Below are 6,606 nucleotides of genomic sequence, written 5' to 3'. Positions count from 1 at the left end.
TTTCAAAGAAATTAAGGATGAGGTCATAAGGTCTCCAAGGCTGTCTGCTACGTGTTGTCCCTCCTCTGTGCCATGCCCCAGGGCCAGTTTTAGACACTTCCCAGTTCCTCCTGAGCTAAAAGTAAGGAAACTCATTGGCTGTTTTCTCCTGGTCTGAGTGTTTCCTCCCCATTTTGACAAATTGCTTTAATGAAATATGATAGGGTTGGGAAAGCTAAGATTGGAAATGCCATTTGGAGGACTATGGGATCCCCATTCATCACTTTTATCTGGTGAGAACAGAGCCAGTACCTGTAGGTGAGACAGCATCTCTAGGCTGTGGATCAGAGGCCGATACTGTACCTCCAAAACCAGAGAGGGTCCCAAGTACAAGTCGTCTTTAACACTTTTTGAGCACTTACTATGCACTTGGCAGTGCTTTGCATAGAGTCACTAATCTTCACAATAATCCTATGAGATTTTTATTACAGGTGAGAAATATGAGGAACAGAGAGCCCATGTTCCTCAAGGTTACACAACCACACAGTTGGGAAGTAGGGGAACCAGGCAGTTTGCCTTCAGAGGACATGTTCTTAGCCACTTTGTTGTGCTTCCTGTCAATGCACACCTCAAAGGAACCACTGCTGTGTGAGCCAGCACCTCCCCTCCCCACCCTGGGAATAGACACAGACAGGTAACCAGGCCTCTATCTATGGCACGGATTTCTTACCACTGCACAATTCACCCCATCCACTCACCAGGCTCCCACACCTCTCCTCCCTGAAGTCTTCCCATGGGGTCCACCAGACTGACAGCAGATTAATGATATCCCACCAGCCCTTTGTCCTTGTCTCCAGGCTCGGTGAAGCTAAGCATTGGGACAGAAAAAGGGCATAAAAGGGCTGGGTGTCTGTGGGCCCGAATGAATAAGGTTTCCCCGCCCTGAGTTCAGCAGTCCTAGCTGGAACGTAAGACCCTCTGAGGACTGTTCCTCCCACCAACTGCCATTTGCTCCCAGGACTGGCCGGGGTCTTGGTCCTACACAAACCTCCACCCACCCTGTCCTGCTCTGGTTCAAATTCATTTCCTCTTTATCCCTGGGGAGAGTCATTCTTTAAGACAATCAATGGCTGCTAAATTTGCTAAACATGGAGTAGTGCTCTCTCTCACCCCACCCTTTCTAAGAGTTGCTTGGAGGTTGACTTTGCTGAACCTCAGTTTCCTCAACTATAAAGTCTGTAGGACAGTCCCTGTCCTGTCAGCCTCCTGGGCTGGTTAATTGATGAAAGAGTTTTGTAAGAGGAGAGAGCTTTACAGATTGTAAGGCACTGAGTAAGTAGCAAGGATTTCTGCTCCATCTGAAGGCTGTGAGTGTATCATCTCCACACTCACACAGTCCCAGGCATAGCTGGGTCGGGGTGGGGTGGGTACTGTGATTGCCTCTGTCCAAAGTGCTGAAGTCACAGCCAAGCCAGCTGAGGACCTTCAGTCCCTCCTTGTCCCACCTTTGAGTAACCATCAAGTACAGAGATTTCCAAGCCCAAAGATTGTCCTAAAATTGAGAATGTATTGCCAACAAATTTTTTTATTTTATTTCAAGTATCTTTGTTTAAAACGAATACAGCTCTCCATTCAAAATTATAACACATACTCGTGAACAAGAGGTGATTTAGCAGCTCAGGGAGAAAAGAGCTTATGGCCTTAACTCAGTATGGGTGAACAGTATGAGTGGCTACCAAAAAATAAACTGATGGGCCAGGTGCGATGGCTCACTCCTGTAATCCCAGCACTTAGAGAGGCCGAAGCAGGTGGATCTCCTGAGGTCAAGAGTTCAAGACCAGCCTGGCCAACATGGCGAAACCCTGTCTCTGCTAAAAATGCAAAAATTAGCCAGGCGTGGTGGTGAACACCTGTAGTTCCAGCTACTCAGGAGGCTGAGGCAGAAGAATTGCTTGAACCCAGGAGACAAAAGTTGCAGTTAGCCGAGATCACGCCATTGCACTCCAGCCTAGGCCACAGGGCGAGACTCCGTCTCAAAAGAAAAACAAAACAACAACCACAAAAAAAACTGATGTAATCTGAGCCTATGTGGAAAGAAGTTCACGGTCAGAGGAGGGAGGCAGGCCGGCTCATTCATACCCTGCACCAGCTCTCCTGGAAAAAGCTAATCATAACTGGGCACCACAAATTGAAACCCATTCAGAGGAACATGATCTTAGTGAGTAGAATTGAGAAAGGCAGGGGATGAACCCATGAAGGCATGGGTCCTGGAGAGAAGCAGATTTGAAGGATGCAGATGGTGACGTTTGGCAGATGGGCCAATGAGGTCAATGTGGTCCCAAGGACAGGGCTAAGATGAAATGTGAACACTATGGAGAGGCAGATTTCTACTCAACAGGACCAAACATAACTGGTTACCAGGGAAGGCAGTGGAGCTGTATTAAGCATGTGACAGAAATGCTGATTTGGGGGTGGGGTGACTTCAGTCCTCTTGAGACCTGAGATGCCAGTAAACAGTTAAGCACATTCTGTGCATACCCAGTGCTGAGCCCAGGTGAGCCAGAAGGAGAAGATTCATGACTGTAAGAATCCACATAACCCCAAAGTTTTGGCATCAAAGACGCGAACTTTAATTTTTTTAGTTCACAGGTGGGCTCTTGGACGCTTGCCTCTAGAACCTGATGTTGCACGCCCTCTGCTGGTCATCCCTAACATTGCTCTCTCATCCGAAGGCAAGAAATCATCCCTCTGAACCCTTTTGGTGCTGGTCAGCATAAGTTCAGAACACGCAGGGAGACGCCAGCAAATATCAGGGAGTCAGATCCCTGGCAGTGTTCAGTCAGTTCAGTATAGGATTAGAACTGAATCTGAAGATTAATTCAAGTATTTTGTATCAAAATTAGGGCTCAGACATGTCTAGGAGGAAGGTTTGGGCAGAGGCTGGATTTGGGGAACTGTCTCTACCAGGACAACAACCAGGTTGTGTCTCAGGCTGAGGTCAAAGTTGGGACTCAGTGTGGGACCAAAGTCTGGGCCTGGGTGTCAGCATGAAGCATGTATCAGGTGAGACGCTCAGAGTCTGATCACAGGAGGGAGGCCGTCTGCTGCCAAGGTGATGGGTCAACGTGGCATTCCTACACCCAGGAGAAAGCATCAGGTAATGAGTACCCAGTCACTGGAGAACTCAAGAACAAACAGGGAGACTGCCCAGGGGAGAGGTATGAGGGACAGGGGACAGAAGGAGATAGTCACTCATTTCTTTATTTTCTTTTTTTTTTTTTTTTTGAGAGGGAGTCTCGTCTCACTCTGTCACCCAGGCTGGAGTGGAGTGGCGTGATCTTGGCTCACTGCAACCTCTGCCCCCTGGGTTCAAGCGATTGTTTTGCCTCAGCCTCCTGAGTAGCTGAGATTACAGGCATACGTCACAACACCTGGCTAATTTTTTTTGTATTTTAGTAGAGATGGCTGGTAGTCACTAATTCGTAAGGCCCTCCCAACTTTAAGGATGGTGATGGGTAGGCCAAGGAGCCCCCTTTTCCTCAGTATTCTAGTATCCCAGTATTCTAGGTCTGGTTTCCTCTTAAAGCCCCCACTCCTGCTCCCACACACACACTAGTACGACCACATACAAATCATAGGTACAACTGGGGGAGAGAAGTGGCCCAAGGGCCAGTTCTGTCACTGCAGAGAGCCGGCAGCTAAGAGGGTAGTCTTCCTTCCCCCCAGGATTCTCTGTTTCTACTGGCAACAGGGTCTGGCAGCCTCCCACACCCAGATCTTAGCAACCATGGGAACCCCTGGCAACCGCTACCATGGTGACAAGACAGGGAACTGAAAACAGGCTGGGGGCACTTCCTCTGCAGCCTTTGGGATGTAAGCAGGATAGGGGCTCCCTTCCCTATACAGTCTGGGAGGGAACATGTGCCTCTGTCTAAAACACCTCCTCACTGGCACCCACCCCCACCCCTGCCCACGAGTTCCGGTTCCCTCAGGGTGAGGAAATGAGGGACACCTAGGGTTATGACGTCTCCAAGGGGAGGGAGGGTGAGTGGGGGCGTTTGGGACTGGCATGATTGCAGATGCGTGCATACGCTGGCAGACATGGTGTCAATGTGTCAGCGGCTATATACCTCATCCACTCTTTGTCATGTAGACACATGCCCGCTCAGTCATTTACTCACACATGTACACTGACCCAAAATCATACACCTACAACATATAACAGAATCAGGCACAATACCACACAAAAATAACTGCACAGATCCACTCACAAAGCACATTACCAGTACCACACTACAAATAACTCCCAATCAGACTCAGATTTATAGATGCACTTGCACTCCCAGCATCTGTGAACATGTAGAGTAATGGTTAACTTGGTTGAGTTAACCAAGTTAACCATTGGTTGGGTATAAACTACATGCCCAGCTCAAAACTAAGTGCACTACCTGTGTTACCTTAATTAACCCTCTCAACAGCTCCCTGAGGCACCAATCCCCACTTACAAAGGAGATGAGGCACGAGTGTGGTGTGTAAGCTCACAAGGTGCATAGACTCCAGACCACACTGTCACGGTCCATGCCACACTGAGCACTACACACACTTGACACCCAGGACAATGGAACTGAGGGCAGGAACCGCAGACTAGGCAAACAGTGGAGTCCGTGCCACCAACACCTGAAGGCACAGTCCCACACCCTCAAAGGTCCGAGCCTACACTTTAGCATTAGCAGGGGCCAGGTAAAGGCTGGTGACTAAACTCTCTGCCTCCGTGTTGGCACAGGCAAGCTGGGGGAGGCAAAAGAGACAGAACTGGAATAGGAAGAAGTAGAGCCACCCACAGCCTGGGCCCCACGGGTCTGGAGGTGGGAGAGTGAGAGCCCCCAGATCTGAGGAGCCAGCAGCGGTGCAGGGCCCCTCACCCCACCTTACCCATCCCTGTGTCACACTAGTCCATCCCTCCTCCTTCCCCTCCCCCTTCCTCACTCCTCCTCACCCCATCTCTGTGCCTCATCCTTTCGTTACTCACCCCTTCTTTCCTCATCCCCCACTCTGCCTTCCTGCCCCTCCCCAGCCCTTCTTTCCTTATCCCCCACCCTGCCTCCCTGCCCCTCCCCAGCCCTCCTTTCTTCTGCCCTCCTTACTCCCACCCTATCTCTCATCTGCTCCATGCCCCTCCCCTCCTCATCCCCCTCACCCCATCTCCCCATCCTCTCACCACCCCCTCTCCCTACCTCCCCTCCCTCAACCCCATTTCCTCAAATTCCTCATGCTCCTCATTCCCCCACATTCATCACCCATCTCTGCTCCCCTCCTGGCCCCCAACCCCACTTTCTTTCCATCCTCCTGTCACCCCAAGCCTCTTTTTTCCTTCACACCTCATGCCCCTTTACCCTTGGGAGCCCCATCGTGACTCCTGGCACTAAGGCAGGTAGTGAAGAATCTGCAGACCTGACCCCAGGACCCTGCCCGCCCCCCACCCCCCACCCCTTGCTCTGCTCTTGGCCCAGGTACTCAAGCTGCAGTTTCTAGCAAGACCTCATGGGTGTCCAAACTCTGTCTCTGGAAAATAGGGAAGAAAGAAGTAAAGGAGAGCTTCTGGCCTGACCCTTCTTTTATCATCAACCCCCCAGCACTTCCCTCCCCCACTTCACCCCCAAATTACTCCCTCCCCACCCCCGCTCCCTCGAGCACAGATGGGCCTGGGAGACAGTGACGTGGGCGCCAGGCACCGCGTCTGCTCGAGTGGCGGCTTCCGCCGGCGACCGCCTCCGCAGCCCCGCCTGCTCCCTGCATCGGGGACACTGGGGCTGAGATCTAATGACTTAATGGGGGGTGGGGGAGACTAGAGATTCTGAAGGTGTTAAGGAAGGGGATCTTGGGGAGTGAGATGAAAGATTAAATGGGAGAGCTAGGATAGGAGATCAGGGGTGTAAAGAAAGAACCAAGAATAGGACAAAACGGATCACTGCGGGAAGGAAGACAGGAGATTATCGAGGGCCAAGAAGGAAAGGGCTAAAACACAGGCACTCCAGGGGGAAGCAGGATGAGAGACTGATTAGAAGGGGGACTGAAATGGGGACCGCGGGGTCGCTGAAGAGGGGCGCGAGGATGAGGGGCTGTACAGAGGGTAGGCGGGGGAGATTCCTGGAGGCGCCGGCCTGGGCAGAGCCATCCGTTTCCCTCAGGGGAGAGGTCCGGAGGGCTCTGAAACCCAGCATCCGTGGGGTCTGTTAGAGATTCCGTTAGGTCACATCAGGCCACCGCGGGGTCAGGATAAGGTAAAGCTAAATGAGGTCAGCTCGAGGTGGTTACACCGTTGGCTGAAAGGCGAGTAAGAAGTGCTGACCTTTTGGTCCCGGTCCAGGGACTACACCTCCCAGAGTGCACTGTTCTCTCCCCCTTGCCCCCCAATGAAGAAAGGAAAGAATGCACGGCCGCACGGCCAACTGGTGGGTACAGTTTTCCTTTAAGGCTGCCTTTGACGTCGCAAGGGTTCCAGAAGGTTCTCCTGGGATTCGAGCAGTGGCCAGTCCATCCCACCTTCTCAACTCAGAGATTGGACTAATATAGTTGCCCCCAAGGCTCAGGTCTGAGTCTCAGGCACGAACCAATAAAATCAAAGGG

General features: G+C 51.5%; 1 long non-coding RNA gene across 1 annotated transcript; it reads right to left on the bottom strand.

Moving 5' to 3' along the window:
* Positions 1 to 2,593: 2,593 nt before the first annotated feature.
* LOC105740300 lies at positions 2,594 to 6,549 on the bottom strand. The gene is made up of 2 exons (XR_001116340.1): positions 6,329 to 6,549; positions 2,594 to 3,113 (listed from the first exon to the last, which is right to left on the bottom strand). It is a non-coding gene; the product is annotated as an uncharacterized LOC105740300 (long non-coding RNA).
* Between the last annotated feature and the right edge of the window lie 57 nt (positions 6,550 to 6,606).

This window comes from Nomascus leucogenys, chromosome 8, assembly GCF_006542625.1.
Source record: "Nomascus leucogenys isolate Asia chromosome 8, Asia_NLE_v1, whole genome shotgun sequence".
NCBI lineage: Eukaryota > Metazoa > Chordata > Mammalia > Primates > Hylobatidae > Nomascus > Nomascus leucogenys.
The sequence above is the reverse complement of the archived record's forward strand: the minus strand, read 5'-3'. Positions and strand labels throughout refer to the sequence as shown.